General features: G+C 38.4%; 1 pseudogene; it reads right to left on the minus strand.

The window, feature by feature from the left end:
* Positions 1–9,329: 9,329 nt before the first annotated feature.
* On the minus strand, positions 9,330–18,859 carry LOC105043110 (uncharacterized; annotated as a pseudogene).
* Between the last annotated feature and the right edge of the window lie 461 nt (positions 18,860–19,320).

Raw genomic sequence — 19,320 nt, forward strand, 5'->3', positions numbered from 1 at the left:
CACGTTGCTGGTATATTACTTGGGCTTATCCTAGAAAAAATTATTTTATTGTACCAGTATATAAATGCTCCCATGCAAAATACATACATACATAAATAAATAAATCATAGGCTTTTGCTATTTCATAGGTGGGGCTTTTTTTTTTTTTATTTGGTTCTGCCCGTCCTTGATGTCAAATCTTGAATTTAAGACTTTGTTTATAGTGTCTGAGAGAGGACTAAGGTAGCAGGCAAGCTTCTTTGGAATAAACTTGTGGAAGTCACTTTTCTTGGAGTTTATCCTGTAGCATGTTTATGTCTGCCAGCAAGACCCTTTTATCTTTGCAGGACCTTGGCTCCTCGATGGTAAAATGCTAACTTTAAGGACATTTATCTTCTATTCACTACAACAAGCAACATTTATCTAGCCAAAGAAATTGTCAAACCTACACCAACCTCTGATGACTATTATGGACTACGTACGTACATGCAGGTTACCGATTGTATCTTTCGCGCAATAGAATGATTCATCTTTCTTCGCAACGTCAATCACTAGGTTGCGCAATAGTCATTTTAAGATCCGTACAGATGGATGGAACAAAGATGTCAGAGTGCTTTAAGAGCTGTGCAAGATATGATCCAATAGTTGACATTACGAAAGAAGATCAATGATTCTTTCGCATGAAATATACAACTTGAACCCACACATACAAGCTCAAGTTTGACCAAACATGTCAAAGCATTGGCCCGATATGGAATCTTTTTCACAAATTTTCCCCATAGATGCAATCGCACATTTGATACTCCAGACCTTCTGTGACTTCCAATCCTGCAATCCAATTCATATTCTATTTGTTGCTTATGTATGTTTTTATATCAATGAATGTATTAAATATTTGTATAACGTTTTACACCTGCTCACTTTGCAGGCATGCACATGCGCCCATAGTTCAAGATATATATGTATGGAAACAGATCAACACTTTCCTGAAAGCAAAATTGAGGATGGGATTCAAAGGGATTTATTTTGTACCTGTTACTCGGGTCCACATTCAACATTCAAAACTCAAGTGGAGAGTCTCCTCTACTTGGGAGGAGAGGTGTGACCACTTTGAAAATGTCCAGTTCACATGATAGACTGACATTTATTTGGAATCAAAAGATTATTCTCATTATCTTCTGACAAGTTAAATTGCAATATTTTCACCTGCTCCATTCTTCATTTGAGGTAGAACAGCCAACTCCTATAATAAGTTTTTACTTGATCATGTGTAATCTAGATCCTATATATATTCTAAGACATCGTAGGCTTGGCTTGGGGCGAATCAAGCCTCGCCTGTGTTAAACGAGTACCACTCTTATTAACAGGCATGCAGGCTAGTCTGCCCACAACCGTATGCTGTGTGTTTGTTATTGAAATTCCACAAGCTCTTTGGATGCCCAGCCTGTTGGGTTTTGTTACTCCTTAATGAGGATAATCTAACAGATGACACACATGGATGATAAGTTTGAAGTCAAGCCCATGTGGAGAAACTCAAGAAAGGAAGAGATTTGCAATATTATTTCAAAATAGCAGGTTCTGCATCTTAATCGATCACATTGTTATTGGGTCGATCAAGTTCAAGATGAGTCGACTTAGTCTCAGAGTGGGTCGACTATGCCTTAGAGAAGAAGCAGACAAAAAGCAGTTTTTCGAGACTTCTGGCATGGTATGTCTTTAAGTCGACTCAGTGCTTCTATGAGTCGACTCAATCTCAGGTGAGCTGACTCAGTCTGAGACTGGATCGACTCAGTGTCGTGACGTGGTTTGATCCAAATCTTCTTAGGATTTAGAAGTCTATTTAAAGGTGGGTCACGAGGATTTTATGGTAATATTTTTTGAGCAGCGTGAGAAACCTTTCTTGAGAAGAAAAAGAGAGATTTATTTTTGTGTGATAGATCTTGGCCCTCTACTTATTTTTGAGAGATTCTACTTGTAACTATCTTTGTATTGGATCTTTTAAAGTAATGATTGGTTTGGCTTAGCCCTGTAATTTTTTTTTTCAATTTGGATTTTTCCACGTAAAATCTTGGTGTTCCTCAATTTTTCTTTTGTCCTATTTATTTTGTCTCTATGATATTATCTCCTCATTCCTCCTAACAAGTGATATCGGAGTGAGATTCCAGATGGAGGCAAAGGCTATTCGGATGATCAGCTTGAATGGGAACAACTGAACAATCTGAACAACACAAATGGAAGATTTATTGGCGTGCCAAGATCTTGATGCGCTATTGCTTGAAAAAAATATCAAACCTAGAGACATGGAAGATAGTGAATGGGAGAGACTTGATTGAAAAGTTATCGATTTTATTAGACAATGGCTTGATAATAATGTCTTTCATCTTATTTCTATGGAGACGTCCATAGAATCTTTATGGAAGAAGCTTGAAAGCATGTATGAAAGGAAGACTGCTGGCAACAAGGCTTTTTTGATTCGAAAGCTTGTAAATCTAAAGTATGTTGAAAGGAGTTCTATTGATGAGCACCACGAAACACAAAAAATTATGAATCAACTTACTACTATGAATATGACTCTTGATAGTGAGTTACAAGCTCTTCTTCTTCTCAGTTCTTTACTAGATAGCTGAGAGATTTTGATGATTTTCTTAAGTAATTCGGCACTTGATGGTATTGTTACCACGGATATTGTTACTTCTGCCTTGTTGAATGAGGAGGTCAGAAGAAAATCATTGGATATGTCCTCTTTCGATGCATTGGTTGCTGAAAAGCGGGGGAGGAGCATGGATCACCAGCAAGAAAAGTATAATGGTTCAAGGGGGAGATCAAAATCAAGATTTAGAGGCAACAGTCATTATTGTGGGAAGCCTGGTCATATTAAGAAATATTGTTATGCATTGAAGAAGAAGCTAAAAGAAAAGAAGGGCGAAGAGAAGCCGGAATCTAGGAAGTTTTCAATTATTTTGGCTGAAAAGGAGGTTATCTTCTGCTCATCACTGAATCTTTGTTTTTGTGTTGTTGGTGATAGCTCGAGTTGGATAATTGACTCGAGCATCTCATATCATGTTACTCCCCAAAAGGATTTCTTTTCATCCTATCGGAATCATAATGGTGTGCTTAAGATGGGCAATACTGGCTCTTCTAACATAGTGGAAAATCAGTGATATCTCTATTGAGACCTATCTTGGTTCTAGACTGGTGCTCAAGGAAGTGAGGCATGTACCAAATTTTTGATATAATCTGCAATCTACTAAAAAGATCGATGAAGAAGGCTACTACAGTCTCTTCGATGGAGGTCAATGCAAGTTGACTCATTGTTCTCTTATTGTGGCAAAGGAAAAGAAATGTTGTTCTTTATATTGGATGGAGGCCAAAGTATGCGATGGAGAGGTGAACACAAGTAAAGATTATTCTCTGTTGGGGCTATGGCATAAGCGTTTTAGTCATGTTGGCGAGAAGAGTCTTCTACACCTTGTGAAGGAGAAGCATCTACCTGATTTCAAAGGTGTGACTCTCAACTCTTGTGTTTATTGCTTAGCTGAAAAACAACATCGTGTTTCTTTCTCCAATAAGATCCATACTAGGAGGAGGAATGTGCTTGATTTGGTATATTCGAATGTATGTGGTTCTATGTTAGTTAGGATACTTGGTGGCTGTCTTTACTTTGTCTCCTTCATAGATGATCATTCAAGAAAGGTGCGAGCTTATCCCTTGAAAAGCAAGGATCAAGTACTCGAAATTTTCAAGCAATTTCATACTATAGTAGAAAGAGAGACTAGTATGACCCTCAAATGCATTCGAACCGACAATGATAGTGAGTACTTGGATCCTTTTTGATGCTTATTGTAGGAGCAAGGATATTCGACATGAGAAGATAACTCGTAAGATACCGCAACTCAATGATGTGGCCAAGCGAATGAATCACACAGTTGTAGAGCGAGTTCACTGCATGTTGTCAAATGCCAAGCTGTCAAAGCAATTTTGAGATGAGGCCTTGAGGACTACTGTTCATATCATCAATATTACTCTAAGTTCGTGATTGGATGGTGATATTCCAGAGCATATGTAGACTGGAAGAAAAGTCTCTTATGATCACTTACAAGTATTCGGATGTCGAGGCACATGTACCAAAAGATGAAAGAACAAAGTTGGACACAAAGTTAATAGAGTACATCTTTCTTGGATATCCCAATGAAGAGTTTGGGTATCGTCTATGAGATCCAATAAGCAAGAAGATTGTTCATAGCCGAGATGTGGTCTTCTTGGAAGATCAGTTTCTTGATGACATGAAGGAGAAGACAGAGGTCTTAAGAGTTGTTTCTACTGATCTAGAGATCGGAGAGTTGATTGGACAGCAATAACCTGAAGCTAATGGCGGTCATACACAAATAGATGCTAAAAACGTATAGCTGGACTCTTTTAATAAATCAGAAAGTTCTATTAGTAATGATACACAGTCAGAAATTGAGAATGCAAAAGCTGAATAGCAAGCAGAGGCACAGTTATGAAGATCTGCACGGAGGTATATTCACATCCAGAAGATATTCATCCAATGAATATGTATTATTTACTGATGGGAGAGAGTCAGAAAACTATCAAGAGGCCATTTCATGTGGTGATGGTCAGAAGTGGCTTGAGTTTATGCAAGAGGAGATGAGCTCGTTGCATGAGAACCAAACATATGACTTGGTGAAGCTCCTGAATGACAAGAAAGCTTTGAAGAGCAAATGGATATTCAAAAAGAAAGCTCAAGAGAAGACTTCTCAACCAAGATACAAGGCAAGGTTGGTTGTGAAGGAGTTTGGCTAGATAAAAGGTATTGACTTTGAAGAAATTTTTTCTCCAGTAGTTAAAATGAGCTCTATTCGTATTGTCCTAAGTATAGCTGCAAGTCTAAATCTTAAAGTTGAGCAGCTTGATGTGAAAATGACTTTCCTTCATGATGATTTGGAGGAGATTTATATGGAACAATCGGAGGGCTTCAAAGTCAAAGGCAAGGAAAGATTGGTGTGTAGGTTGAGGAAGAGTTTATATGAACTGAAGTAAGTACCGCACCAATAGTATAAAAAATTTGACTCCTTCATGGTTGATCATGGCTACAAGAAGATATTGTCAGATCATTGTGTTTATGTGCAAAAGTTTGATGATAGTGATTTTATCATTCTTTTGTTGTACGTCGATGATATGCTTGTTGTGGGTCGTGATATGAATAAGATTTCTATGTTGAAAGATGAACATAGTAAATCCTTTGCTATGAAGGATTTGGATACAGCAAAACAAGTACTTGATATACAGATTTCTCGTGACAGAGTGATCAAAAAGTTGTGGCTGTTACAAGAAGGTTATATTAAGAAGGTACTTCAGAGATTCAGCATGGACAAAGCCAAGCCTGTAAGTTCTCCATTGGCCAATCACTTCAGGATGAGTTTTCAATAATATCCTTCTACTGATGTGGAGAAGGAGAAGATAAAATATACACTCTATGCTTCGACGGTTGGTAGTTTAATGTATGCAATGATGTGTACAAGACCCGATATTGGTCATTCAGTGGGCGTTGTGAGCAGATTTCTTTCAAATTCGGACAAACAACATTGGATGGTAGTGAAGTAGATCTTAAGGTATCTACATGATACTTCCAAATTTTGTTTATGTTTGGAAGGTGAGAGGCTATTGCTTGAAGGATGTACTGATGCCGATATTTCGGATGATGTTGATTTGAGAAAGTCGATCTTGGATTATTTAGTCACATTTGCAGGAGGAGCTATATCATGGCAATTTAAGCTCTAGAAGTATGTTGCCTTATCCATCACCGAAGCTGAATATATTGTGGTGATGAAGGCATGCGAGGAAATACTTTGGATGAAGAGATTTCTGCAAGAGCTTGAGATGAAGCAGGATAAGTATGTTGTTCATTGTGATAGCTAGAGCACAATTCTCTTGAGTAAAGACTCTACTTTTCATTCCAAGTCAAAGCATATTGATGTGCGCATACAATGGATTCGAGATGTGCTGGAGCAAAAGGAGTTGTATCTCAAAAAGATTCATACCAACATGAATAGAGCTGATATGATGACAAAGGCACTTTCAAGATAGAAGTTGGAGGTGTGTAGAGAAGTCGCTGGATTAATATTGATGGGTTCCTTCTTATAAGTTCGGAGGGGGAGTTTGTTGGTTTTTGTCCTTTCTTAATGAGGATGACCCAACAGATGACACACATGGATGATAAGTTTGAAGCCAAGCCCATGTGGAGAAACTCAAGAAGGGAAGAGATTTGCAAAAGTATTTCAGGATAGTAGATTCTACATCTTAGTCGACTCACACTGTTACTGAATCGACTAAGTTCAAAGTGAGTCGACTCAGTCTCTGAATGGATCGACTATGTCTCAGAGAAGAAGTCAGACAGAAAATAGCTTTTCGAAACTTCTGACATGGTACATCTTTGAGTCAACTCAGTCCTAAGTAAGCCGATTCAGACTGAAATTGGATCGACTCAGTGTCATTACGTGGTTTGGGCCAAATCTTTTTAGGGTTTCGAAGCCTATTTAAAGGTGGTTCATGAAAACTTTGTGTTAATATTTTTTGAGCGACGTGAGAAGTCTTTCTTAAGAAGAAAAAGAGAGATCTATTTTTGTGTGATAGATTTTTATTTTTTTCTTAGTTTTGAGAGATTCTACGTGTAACTATTTTTGTATTGAATCTTTTGAAAGTAGTGATTGATTTGACTTGACTTCATAATTTTTTTTCGATTTAAAATTTTTTACATAAAATTTTGATATTTTTTAATTATTTTTATTTTATTTATTTTATTTTTATAATAATAATAATAATTATTATTATTATTATTTTTTCCCCTCCAAACACACCCAATATGATATCCCTCACGCTCCACGATGGAGAGGTTTTAACATTCTTACCCGCCAGAGGAGGAAATTTGCCGAATCCTTGAAGCCAAATTACAGTTCTAAAAAGTCATCAGAAATCATTATTAGATCGATGACCTTCCACAGTATCTCTCTCTCTACATCTCTTCTCTTAACTTTTGTTGGGGGCGTGCAAAACCAAGAGATTCCCTCTAGTTTTTTAAGAATAAAACTCTCGGTGGTGCGTACGCCTCTCTCACTTTGGCGACACTCGTCCTGTTTATCTTTGCCGGTTGCACGTCCGCTCACGTGAATCCTGCGTCCCGCTTGCCGTCTCTGACCGGCTGACTGGATTGGGCCGACCGCTAATCCGAAATTACGGATCTACCCATGGCTTCTCATATTCAGACATGAGTACGCGGTCAAATCCTCCAGAGGAAGAGAGCAAAACGGTCGTTTCGACCGCCGCGGCTGCACGTGCCATCACGTGGCTTTGACCGTCCATGTGAACATGCCTCGGATTCGTCGGCAGTTTGTCGCGCAGGTCGTCGGCCGCGTACTACGGCGGCGCTCGGGTGTCGGTGTGTCCCACCCAAGCGTACCACCATAATGTGGCTGTGAATTGGGCCGTTACAGTCCAATTTGGGCCACAGAATATTGCTAATTTGGGGGGTAATTTGGCTTCCTCTAGACTCTTTGAGGATGTCCACCTTGTAGGTGGCGGATTTCTTTCTTTGTTCCTTTGGGGTTTTCCCTTATTTCTTTTCTTCGAAAAAAACACACAAGTTTAGAATTACAATATGAAACACTAAAAATAAAATTTTTCATCTATAATTTGTTATATTAAGGCATAAATTTCATGTCTCCATACATCTCAATAAAATAACATTCACGCTGAAAATTCCACCTAGTGACTCAATAATTTATATTCAAAATTACATTAGAATATATTAGCATCATTTGATATACAATAAATAATAATTAACATATTCATTTTTCCTATTTAATTTAACATGTATTTCCATGTAAATTTTTACTAATAATGTTGATATACAAAATCGTACCTACACACTAAAAGGTTCAAGGAATAAGGAGGATCAGTTCCTGTTATGGCAAACCGTAGGGGACCTCCCTTAATAGTCCCACATCGGACAACTCTGATGTGTGCATGTACTTAAGAGGAATACGAGCACACTTTTCTCACGAGACATCTTTTGTCCAAAGGGCAAAGGACAAAATCGTGAGGCCGTCTGCGTGACGCTGGACCGGAGAGGTACAATCCCCGTGGGTCCGATCAGGGGCTCCAGGACAACCTCCGATGGGGACCACGGGGCATGCTCCCTGTCCGGACCTAGCCGAAACGGATAATACTTCGTGGGCGGAGCATGCGGTCTCCGACGACCTGCTTGACACGTGCGCACAATAGTGGTGCGCCAGGAAGGGGGCACCCGCCCTCTGTCCGCACATGCACCCTTCAGAGTGGGGGGCATGTTGTGGGCAGGCCGTGGGGGACCTCCTTAATAGTCCCACATCGGGCAACTCTAGTGTGTGCATGTGCTTAAGAGGGATACGAGCATACCTCCCTTACGAGATGCCTTTTGCCCAAAGGGCAAAGGACAAAACCGGATCTAGCCGAAGCGGATGATACTTTGTGGGATGGAACGTGCGGTCTCCGATGACATGCTGAACATGTGTGCACAACAGTTCCATTGATGATGTAAGAGAGATTGAGACGAGATCAAGACCTCCACGAATTAAACAATGTTGGTTGGACATCATTTAGTAGGTCTGGATCATCCCTCTCCATTGTGCATTGCCACCGGAAGATACGTCGGTTGTCTTTAACGTAACAACGTTACAGGGAAACAACAGTCATCAGCTATGACCTCACCCACCGGCCACTACCCATGCACGGTATCAAAAGCGAATTAATTACACGTTCGATGTTCCTTTTGTGCAAAAAAGAAGGACGTCTGGAGATGTGCATCCCCCAGGAAATCGACATTCCAATGAAGCCATCAGTTTGACCCGTCCAAATACTAAGCATGTCAGGAGGTGGCCAGTATGGTACTGATATTTTTAAGATTCTTGCAGTCAATAGATATATATAGTTTCATAGAGCACCCAGGCCAGCCACCATAGATTAGTAACAATTCCTATGGCAATACAATGTGATAACAGTGAACCGCAAGGCTTAGTATACGCAGTGTTCAAGGTTCCAATAGCAGCTGAAATAAACAGATACAGATGGCCAAGGGAACTAAGGGAGCATGAAACTGCTCTGGTCGTCTCAAACAAGATCATGTAGTACTAATGCAGCTGGTAAATAACAAATACCAAATTCATAATTTTATTTACTGAGAAGACAATACATGCTAATTTGTACTTTAGCATCAAGTCGGATTCCTCCTGATTTTTTTTTCCACTGCCACTGGTCTTGTGATCATGCAAGAAAATACTTTTCCCGCATTTCACTGCTTTTGTGCATTTGTTTTATGGTTTATGAAACTCATACACGTTCTGCCAGCCCAAGAAATTTCGAGATTGTTGGAGCTTTGCATTGTATGAGCTTTCCATCTCCTCCTGCAACAACATTGACAGTTCCAGTAGGTCTTCATAACATCAACAGACACTTACAGTAGAAGCAGCAGCAGTAACTAAGCAATTTCTGTCAAGATTTTCATCTCCATATTTGCTTTGGTTTGGAGTGCCGTTTTGTAGATGTAAAAAATTGCTAAGTGGAGCAAAAAACTTAAAATCAGTTTGAGAGAGCAAAATCCAGAACCATATGCTCCAACATGCAACGTTTTACAACACGCGTAGGAAACTTATGGATTCCTTTTTTTTTTTTTGGTAGAAAACTTGCGGATTCGTTTGGTAACATCCTGCTGAAATAACCTTACCACTTTTCCATTTAGTAGTTCAGTTGTGATTCAAGATCCTATGATGATCCGAAACTAACTGGGTGCAATTTCTTTCATTGATTGGTCATTGAAAAAAGTAAGCTAGAAAAGCAGAAGAAAATGGTAGCCTGCTAATGATGAATTAACACATGTCACACTATCAACTAGTTAATTTGGTGCTGATTAAATAGAGATTTTTGTTAATAACCACACTATTTAAACATATCGGCAAAATATAAAGGCTGAAATGTCAAAATTAAGCAGAAGATTGAAAACAGCAGATCATACCTTGCAAGATTTTAACAGTGGGTGCAGGAAGGATGATCAGAAAAATCTAATTGACTTGCCAAGGGAAGCTTGTTCCCATTCTTTTACAACAGGAAGAGAGAAGCATGCTCCAAAATACAATCATGATAAAGACAAAGACCAATCCCTACAGTCTTCTAAAAGAGACAGTACTGTCGATCCACACTACAGCATCTGTAATGCAGAAAATAGCTCAGTAACATGCAAACTGAAAGTCTTAAGATATCCAATTAAAAGTTTACAGAGCTTCAATGTTTATCAAAGTCTGTGAATGGAAGAAGAATGCAGAATACATGAGATATGAAAGTTTTTTGCTTACATATTATTGTGGTTCTAATAATGTGGAGGACACCAATAGTCCCACATCGGTTGTGAGTCAAGGAGGACTCACGCTTATAAGAAGAGAATCATTCTTCTCATATGAGATACTTTTTAAAGGGCACAATCGTAAGGCCTATGGATCAGAGTGGACAATACCTTACATATCGAACCGAGCTCTCATTCACAACAATTGCACCCCAAGAACGGGTTGAGGTCCGTCTCGATTTCTTGAGACTGAGATCCGCCTCGGCTAACTGTGGAGTTCCTCGGACTGTACATATCGGAATCTTCCTTGACTAGAAAATTCTGTTGTAGTTCTAAGACTTTTAAAGAGTAAAACCATGAGGCCCATGAACTAGAGTAGATAATATCTCATGTGTTATGCACAACATACACATTCTCTTGCTCTCATTCCACTCATGTTAAGCTCTTCTAAAAGCTCCAGCATAGTAAGTGATACTTCATTACTTCTAATGCGCAAATTACAAAAAAATAAAAAAGTTTTAGTGGAACCACATTTATTAAAAAGAAAAAAATGATGTCAGATTATGTAACATGCAATTTTAGTTAATGCAACAAGGCGAAATGTAATGTCGACCACATTCAAGAGAGGGTTCCTATGGGGCATCACTGATAAAAATTATAATATTAAAAAATAACTTAAGCTATCCAAAGGCAACCAGAGCTCCTAGCTGACTTTCTTTTCCCCTTTCTTAACAAATCAAAAAATCAATAGGTAACAGTTATTTTGGAGAACCTATTGTGCAAGATCGTCTCCAACAGATTTGACTTTTCATTTATAACCCGTCCTGATTACAATCTTAAGAGCCTCTAACATAACCTCTGCTTTGATGTAAACTTAGCGTCCAAACTTGTCACTATTTTGTGCTTCTAAAATACAAGCATCCGTTGCAAATGTACAATAACTGTGGCCAAGTAGCGCTACATATCCTTCCATCAGGATAACAAATAGCTCCTTGAGTGGTCAGAACTTGCTACTCCTACAAACAAATGTGAATTTTACTATATCTATTGTTTCTGATTCCTTAGTGGGTGCTAAAGAACATAGCATTCGCAGAGCCTTCTTATGGAAAGGGTCCAACTCTGTATCTGGTTTCTCTTGTCTATCAGCTCGGAATACTACCTATAAATCAAAACAAGATTGGGGTTTATAAGCCAAGAATTTATGGATATGGAGATATTTTGATTGTGACAGTAATCTGTGGAGGAAACTTATCAGGATATGCTACCATGGGAGAAAGAAATTTGGTCCCAGAATGAGGAGATCTCTAGATACTCTCGCTCATATTTGGCAGGATATTATAAAAGCTGCAAATTGTTTATGGTGTTCGTAGGGCTTCAAGCTCAGACATGGCCAAGTAATCAGATTCTGTGAAGATCCTTGGGTCAGTGATCTTCCCTTTTGCTCTATTTCTGGATCTATATAAGTGTCAATCAAAAATCTAGCAGTGGTGAATTACACGAGTAGAGAAGATGGTCAAGAAGGCCTTTAACCGTAGGGAAATGGAAGCAATGGTCTGACCTGATGGAATTCCTTGGTATCATCTCATAGGGCAGGGGCTGCGATAGACACAATAGGAAACTTGAAGCTTTGAAAGAATTCTCTGTTAATTCACCATATAAGTTTTTGAACCAAGGTAGTATTTAGTGCCCCTAAAAAAATATAAAATATTCTCTCGGTTGGCAATCTAGAGCAAAATGCATATTAAGGATAATATGGCAAAGAAGGGTGGAATGCTCCAGGGGGGTGTGTCTGGTGTAATAATCACCCCCAAGAATTTGTAGCCCATCCTTTCTTGAGCTGCAGCTTTGCTAGGAGAATTTGGAAGAGGGTCAAGGGGAAGCTGGGTGTGAAAGGTCGACCTCCCTCTCTAATCTCTTTATGCACGTGGAGGAAATGCAGGTTCGAATCGCTTGTGCTTGCCTACATTTTGGAATTTTGGGAGGAAAAAAAAACACTTTTATCTTTCTGAAGAAATGGAATTTTCCAGTGCTTTTGTTTTTTGTTTGTTTGTTTGGTTTTTTTCTGATTGAGGGGAGGAATGACCACCCACTTTTATTGAAAAGAATAAGGTTACAGGGAAAAATATTTCGGACTTACTGCCGGATGCAACCACAGTCACTCTGGGAACGTTACAGAGAGACTTATAAAAGAAAGCAGAAACTGACACTAAGAGGAGCCGAACAGACTAAACAATGGCCACAAACAACAACCTGCCACTACATACAATTTCAGATCCAGGAATACCTGAAGAAACTAAGAAGAGATACAAGATGAAGGAACATCCACAGGAGCATCTGTCATGCAAATTTAAGAAGGCCTGGAATCTCTGAAAACTCTTAAGTTGACCAAAGCAGAGTTATCAGACGGTCAGCCGTTGAGGTAGCAATTTTAGTGACCTCCAAATCTTGCCGTGGCCATCTCGAAGCTTTGTAGAACAGAGATGACCCCAGTCCTGAAATGCATGTAGGATTTTTTGAACAAAAACATATTTAGAGCAACTCTTCTTCAAATATTTAGTGCTTTTGTTTGATCAGATATGTAAACCTCTTAACAAATGAAGAGTTTGCTGTAACTCAAAGAATATGGAGAGCTGTAAAAGAGTGGGGAACCTATTCGGCGTCGGTCGATATTAGTTCTGCTTCTTCAAAGGAGTTTTTAGTCTGGACCATATTCTTCATTCTTCAATAAATTGCGTGGGTCTTGCCCTCCCCTTCCACATTCTTTTTTAAAAAAAATAAAATAAAGAAACCTGAATCTTGGTAGTTTGTATTTTTATAAATTCACCAGCACCAAATAAAATAAACTAAGCACCAGCTCTTTTGTACAATAGGATACTGTGATGGTTTGACTAACTAAAAGAGCTGAATTGATTGCCCCCCTCTCTCTCGCTCGCTCTTTATATAAGATCTCATTTCTCTTGTTTTAATTGTAAAAGATAAATCATGACAAAATCTGGAAGTGAAAGAATAAAAAGCAAGACTGATCAATAGCTACTTGATATTTCTACTAGATATAAGCAATTTTAAGTAATCCAACAAAATTATACAATAAACTTGCATCGCTAAATAATCCTCTATATCAATGTAAAGATGGAGAGAAAATTTTTGTGCAGTTCTCATCAATTTATGTCAGTTTGAAGAAGGACAAAGATTTTATCTACAGTAGAGACATTTCTTTTTCAAACTATATAGATGCTTTAGAAATATTTTTACATAGCTCAAATACCAATATATGTCAAGGATAGATACAGTCATTTGTAAAGATTTTTAGGTGACATCCATCAGCAATACTTGATTTGAAAATGTAGCAGAAGAGACTATGAGTTGCATCTGAAAAACTTGATCAACGAAGATTATGCCACTTTGCACGAGATCCACAAAGCCAGATGTACAAAAACTGGTTTGTTGAAGTCAGGGTACCAAAGACAACTAAAACAAGGAAAAGCACACAGCAAAAGTTTGAACTAGAACGAAAGGCCAGTGTATATTATCCCACACAAACAATAGAATGCTTCTTACACAAAGCAAAACTATTATCAGAAGTTAAGGCCATATAAAAGTTAAGAACTCAAGATCATAACCATACTATAACATGCCCAGTTTACAATACTTAGCTTCCCAAAAATTACCTCAGAAAGGGTTGGGATGGTTGTAGGATCAAAGTAACCACAATTGTCAGGATCAATGGGAGCAAAAAGCATTATGTACCTCCATGTCAAGTCTAGGTTAGGTATAAGAGAAAACAATCTCTTCTACACAACTGCGAAGCACTTGTGCCTGGACTATGGTGAAAATGGACGATTTGAGAATGAGTTACTATGAATAAACATTCACAAAATTCCTTATCCCTATGCTGTTATAGGAATCCTCCATTGTATCAAACCTAATGGTACATTCAGATTATATCTCATTTCTTTTAAAAAGTCTTCTTTTGTATTTCTTACCAAATTTCTTACTGCATATTCAACCCATCAACCGGTATTATAGAGCCAAACAATCTCCAACAATTTCCCCATCTTATTCACATGCCACTTCTAGTTATTCTAACTTTATGCCTCCCGAGCTTATTGCAGAATACCTAAGCATCCTATCTTTATAATGCTCATCTAAATTTAAGAACTCTTCATCATGCAGCTACGTGATCCATATGATAAAGCAGGTTTCTTTTTTTTTTTTTTTTAAAGGAAAAGGGAAGCAAGGATTGCCACCCAGATTTCAAAACATAATATAGAATTTCTGTCTCATTTGTATTCAAAACAAACAGATAGATCCACCAGAGTCACATCTTTACTTCGACCGATTGCTTTAGAACTGTTGGAAAGATCCTCAAACCTCCCACAAATCCAATAAAGCAAAAACACTTCATCGTGAACCTCTTTTGCCTCAATTCAAGCTACATGCTTGACTTCTACACCTTCTATATACTTATTAACTACATTCCATGTATTTTTAAGGAGTTCAGGCAGAGCCTAGCAATCTTTCATCAAGGTATGAAAGAAACAAGTACAGAAGGAAACAAAGAGGAAAAGAAAAGAAAGAAGAGGAAAGGAAGGAAGAAAGGAAGGAAGGGAAGAAAAGAAAAAAGACAAATAGTGCAACACAAAAGAAACTAAAAGTCAGCGTTTCTTAAGCACAGCACTTGCTTGATAGTATTAAAGGTTTTCAGAATCGGTACCGACGGCCGTATCGATCGACCGATGGTATAATATGGTATGATTTCATATCGTTCGAACCGATGCGAATCGATGAAGACAAGGAATCCGAATCGGGAGAAGAAAAAGAGAAAAAGAGAGAGAAATAGAGAGAGAGGAAGAAAGAAAAAGAGAGAGGAGAAGGAGTTGGCGGGACCGCCGGACGGCCTTCGGTTGGCCATCATGGCCGTTGGACGGCGCAGTTCACGCGCACGACGCCGCGGGCATGAAATAGAGGTGTCGCCCCTGCTTCATGGGTTTTTTAAAAAATAAAAACTTAAGTGAAGCCGGCAAATGATTTGCCGGCTACTGTTTGCCAGCTTCACTGTTTAATAGTTTTTAAAAAAATTTGAAAAAATAAAGTCGGCAGTCGGGTTGCCGATTTCATTGATTTTAATTTTTTTAAAAAATATTTTAAATAGTGAAGTCGGCAAATGGTTTGCCGGCTTCACTGCGATCTTCGTTTTTAAAAAAAGATCACGCGTGAACTGGGCCGATAGTCTTTGTTTCACGACTGCGATGTCGTCCATACCGCTTTTGTCGTTCGGTTGCCATGGCGGCCACCTAGAGCCTCTGGCGGCCTCTCCACCATCCCATCCTCTCTTCTTCGGTGATCTCCCCCCTCTCTCTCTTTCTTACTCATTTCAAAGCCCTATTGGGCGATGGTCGAGCCGCGGACACTTCCGCGGCCCTCCGACAGCCACAGCGGGCCACCATCAGCCTCTGACGGCTCCCGTCTTCCTTCCTCTCCTCTCTCTCTTGTACACTTTCCTTCTTTTTCCCTCCCTCCTCCTCTGGTATACCAATTGAACCGACCGAACCGTGCTGATTCTCCGTCGGTCCGATATGGTATGAGATGTACCGATCGGTTCGGTACGATATAGAAAACCCTATTAATTTTCATCCAACTATATTTTGTATCTTACTCCTCCCAAACTTATTTTGCACTGATTCTCATCAGCAAACATTGTATTACCTAAACTTAGCAAGAGCTTATTATAGATATTAATTATTTATAACAAATGTTAAAGATAAGGGCATAAATGAACATGTGGAAAAAGCCCATTGATGGAAGCTCCCTAGTCTCCCAATAATTAGTAGTTTGTGCGCTTGTTGTTATTACTTAAAACACATCTATGAACATAGTTCATATGATACATCCATTCAACGTGCCTTTCATGCTCTTTATCAACCAGTTTCTCCAAATTCCGCTAAAAGTTATCAAACAAACAAATAAGATAAAATCTGCACTATGTACAAATTAGGAGCAAGCAAAATAGAAAGAATCAGACCTTTTGCTTTCCTGACAGCAAAATGTGTTTTAATTGCCCCCGTCGAGTCATACTAACATCTTCTTTAGAAATGGAGGACCTTCGATTTCCTTGCCACCTGTCAAAAAGCTCAGCAGCAATAGCTGAAAAGACAAAATTCTCAGAGCAGAGGAAAAGGATTCCCTGGCAAAGGAAGCAAGACATCATGATTAGGTGGAAAATGTCATCTCAAACAATAACTGTCTGCTCACATTCATCAGGTATAAGTTCAAGAATCCTCTGACATCTCTCTTCCGATGCTCGTAGTTTTTGGCTGCAAAGAAATTTCTCTTCAAAAAAGCCCCTTAAAACATCTGTGTAGGTTCTTGTGCCGAAAAAATAAACTTCAGCTGAGAAAAAATACTGGAAATAAATGTGAAGAGAAAAGATGAATGAATATGCAAAAGAACTGAATCAAGACATATGCAAGAAAAGGATGAACAACTAGTCCTGTTAAAGTTACTTTCTTCAAATTATTTTCACCACCCTAAACCAGAAGCAACATCAGTAGTTTACATGGCATATTGGCTAAAAAATTCTAATATAAACCATTTTTGAGATAGTAGTTTAACCTTGTAAACCCAGTAAGTAGTCAGCAATTGATGACCTCTGTTCATTGCTGAGCCTGGAGAGAGACAATAAATTTAACTGTAATTTCATTACATATGGTGGCTTTAGCTAACAAGAACACAATGCAAAATTGTTTTTGCCTATACCTGCTTGCTCTGCCATCCCATACCCAAGAATGGACACCTCGATGTCCACTATATACCCATGATATGTGGTTGAAACAAAAAGCATCTGCAGTTTAGTGTTTTATAGAAATCATATATATTTACATGTATGAAGGCATGGCCTTGGTACAATATATTCGATTCAGCCTTCATGCTTTGATATTATCTTTCAGAACAACATGTAACACGAAACTTGCAATTACCAACCTCTAAGTGCACTGTCCATAACTTTGATAGCAATGGTCATTAAGGGCCAGCAGTCTAAAAGGACATCAGCCCCAGAGCAGCAGTATCGCATATCATCACAATCTGACATATCCTGTCAGGCATATAGTGGCAAATCAGCTGAGCGATACAGCTATTTTACGATGTTAGAAATTATTGATAATGCTCCATAATAATCAGATACTTATGCTCTTACGATGTCAAATTAAGCTCCCTTTCTACTGGTGTAAGAACATTATTCCCTGCATGTGCATATGCAATGCCTTCTTGCAGGCTAGAAAAAAAACACAACAAATAAGAGAAAAGGAGAACAATTAAAGGGAAACATATTGAAAGCGTGTTTAGTACCACTTGCACCACTTAAAAGGGCTTGTTATTGTACATACTATGCTATATATAGACCGGCCCAATATCTATTTTGAAAGGGCGCTGGTCTTTGATAGCATTCGCCATTTCATTTGCATTATTGAATGATTGAAAGCGCACATATGTCATGTTCTAGAGTAAACAAAAACTCTCTTTGACCAATGTAGGAGTGAACGCACACTGGATGCTTTCCATCTTCAGAAATAAGCCAAACATATGTAAACAATAATCATAACAAAAAACTAACTAGTTAATAAGAAATGAATGTAACATATTCATGAATCAAATGCTTTTTACCATTTCCATAGGACAGCCACTTCTATATATCAGCACAGAAATAGCTTTCCTGCGTAATAGCAACCTCGAAGTTAACATTCAGAAGAATTTAAGCATCATAAGACAAGGTGTCAAGGAAAAAATATTTAGTAACAGCTGAGCAAGAGCCTTTATGATTTTGAGCAAAATGTACATAGATCCATGTCAGCATGCCCATGCAGCTTCAATACTTAGAAAACAACGGATAAGTAAGAAGAGACCACTTGGGAAGAAAAGGGCCTACATCTAAATTGGGCACCCTATAAAAGAATAGATAATTTTTAAGAAGATCTTTCTTCTTCTTTTATTTCTCTTTTATCAAACACAAGCAACTCTAGCCCGGAGGATAAGGAAGAAAAACAGAATTCAAAGGAAATATTGATGTGATGACCAAGTGGGTCACTAGAGATGCATTTAAGCTGAATCAATCAATTACTGACTTTCCATCAGAGATTTAGCAAATTGAATTTAAAACAATAGCCATTCTTGGTGATTCTATGAGAAAAGAACCTCAGTTCATGTTCCTAAATTGGTACTACATTGCCAAAAAAGATAACATAATTCCATGGAATCCCTAGGATGATGCTAATCAGCGGAGCTGGAGTAATAATTTGATTGTTAAAACTTCAGCAAGATGCTGAATTTGGGAAGCAGCAATAAACATTATGCAGAAGGAAATAAGAAAAAAATAATCAAACTATTACCATAGTAAATTTTGAGATAATCAGCATTAAACCTTGCAGGATCTGCCCTAACTTGTCGGCTCTCTGGACCGTCTCTATCAATTTGCATATCATCTCTTTCGACTAAAGCTTCTTCTTTAGTCATAATCCTAAGTTAGAACCTAATTGGATGACAAGAGTATGCAATAAAGCTCTCAGATTATTCTATCAATAAAAACAGACAAGACACTTCAGAATGGCCCTAGATCAGATGATTATCCTATTAAACATTAAACTCATCCAATTCAGTTTAATCATTTCACACAAAATGCCCAATTGTAAAAAAAATAAATGACCCGCTAATCGACCATAACCAAGAACTGGATTGAAATCATACATCGACATAAGGACCACAGGAGAGGAGAAAGAGAGGTTTTTGGATTGACTAGTATTAGGGTTACTTTTATTTTCCCTAATACAAGAGTAGCTGAATAGTGTTGGGTGGATGTCTGGCCAGGACACCACCTTTCAAGACCTTTTCGGTACGGCGCGATGCAGTAAGAAGAAACAAAACAGAAAACAATCAAATACGTGGATCAGCCACAAAAGAGCTCGCCTCCACAGAGC

Source organism: Elaeis guineensis, chromosome 4 (genome assembly GCF_000442705.2).
Source record: "Elaeis guineensis isolate ETL-2024a chromosome 4, EG11, whole genome shotgun sequence".
Taxonomy (NCBI): Eukaryota; Viridiplantae; Streptophyta; class Magnoliopsida; order Arecales; family Arecaceae; genus Elaeis; species Elaeis guineensis.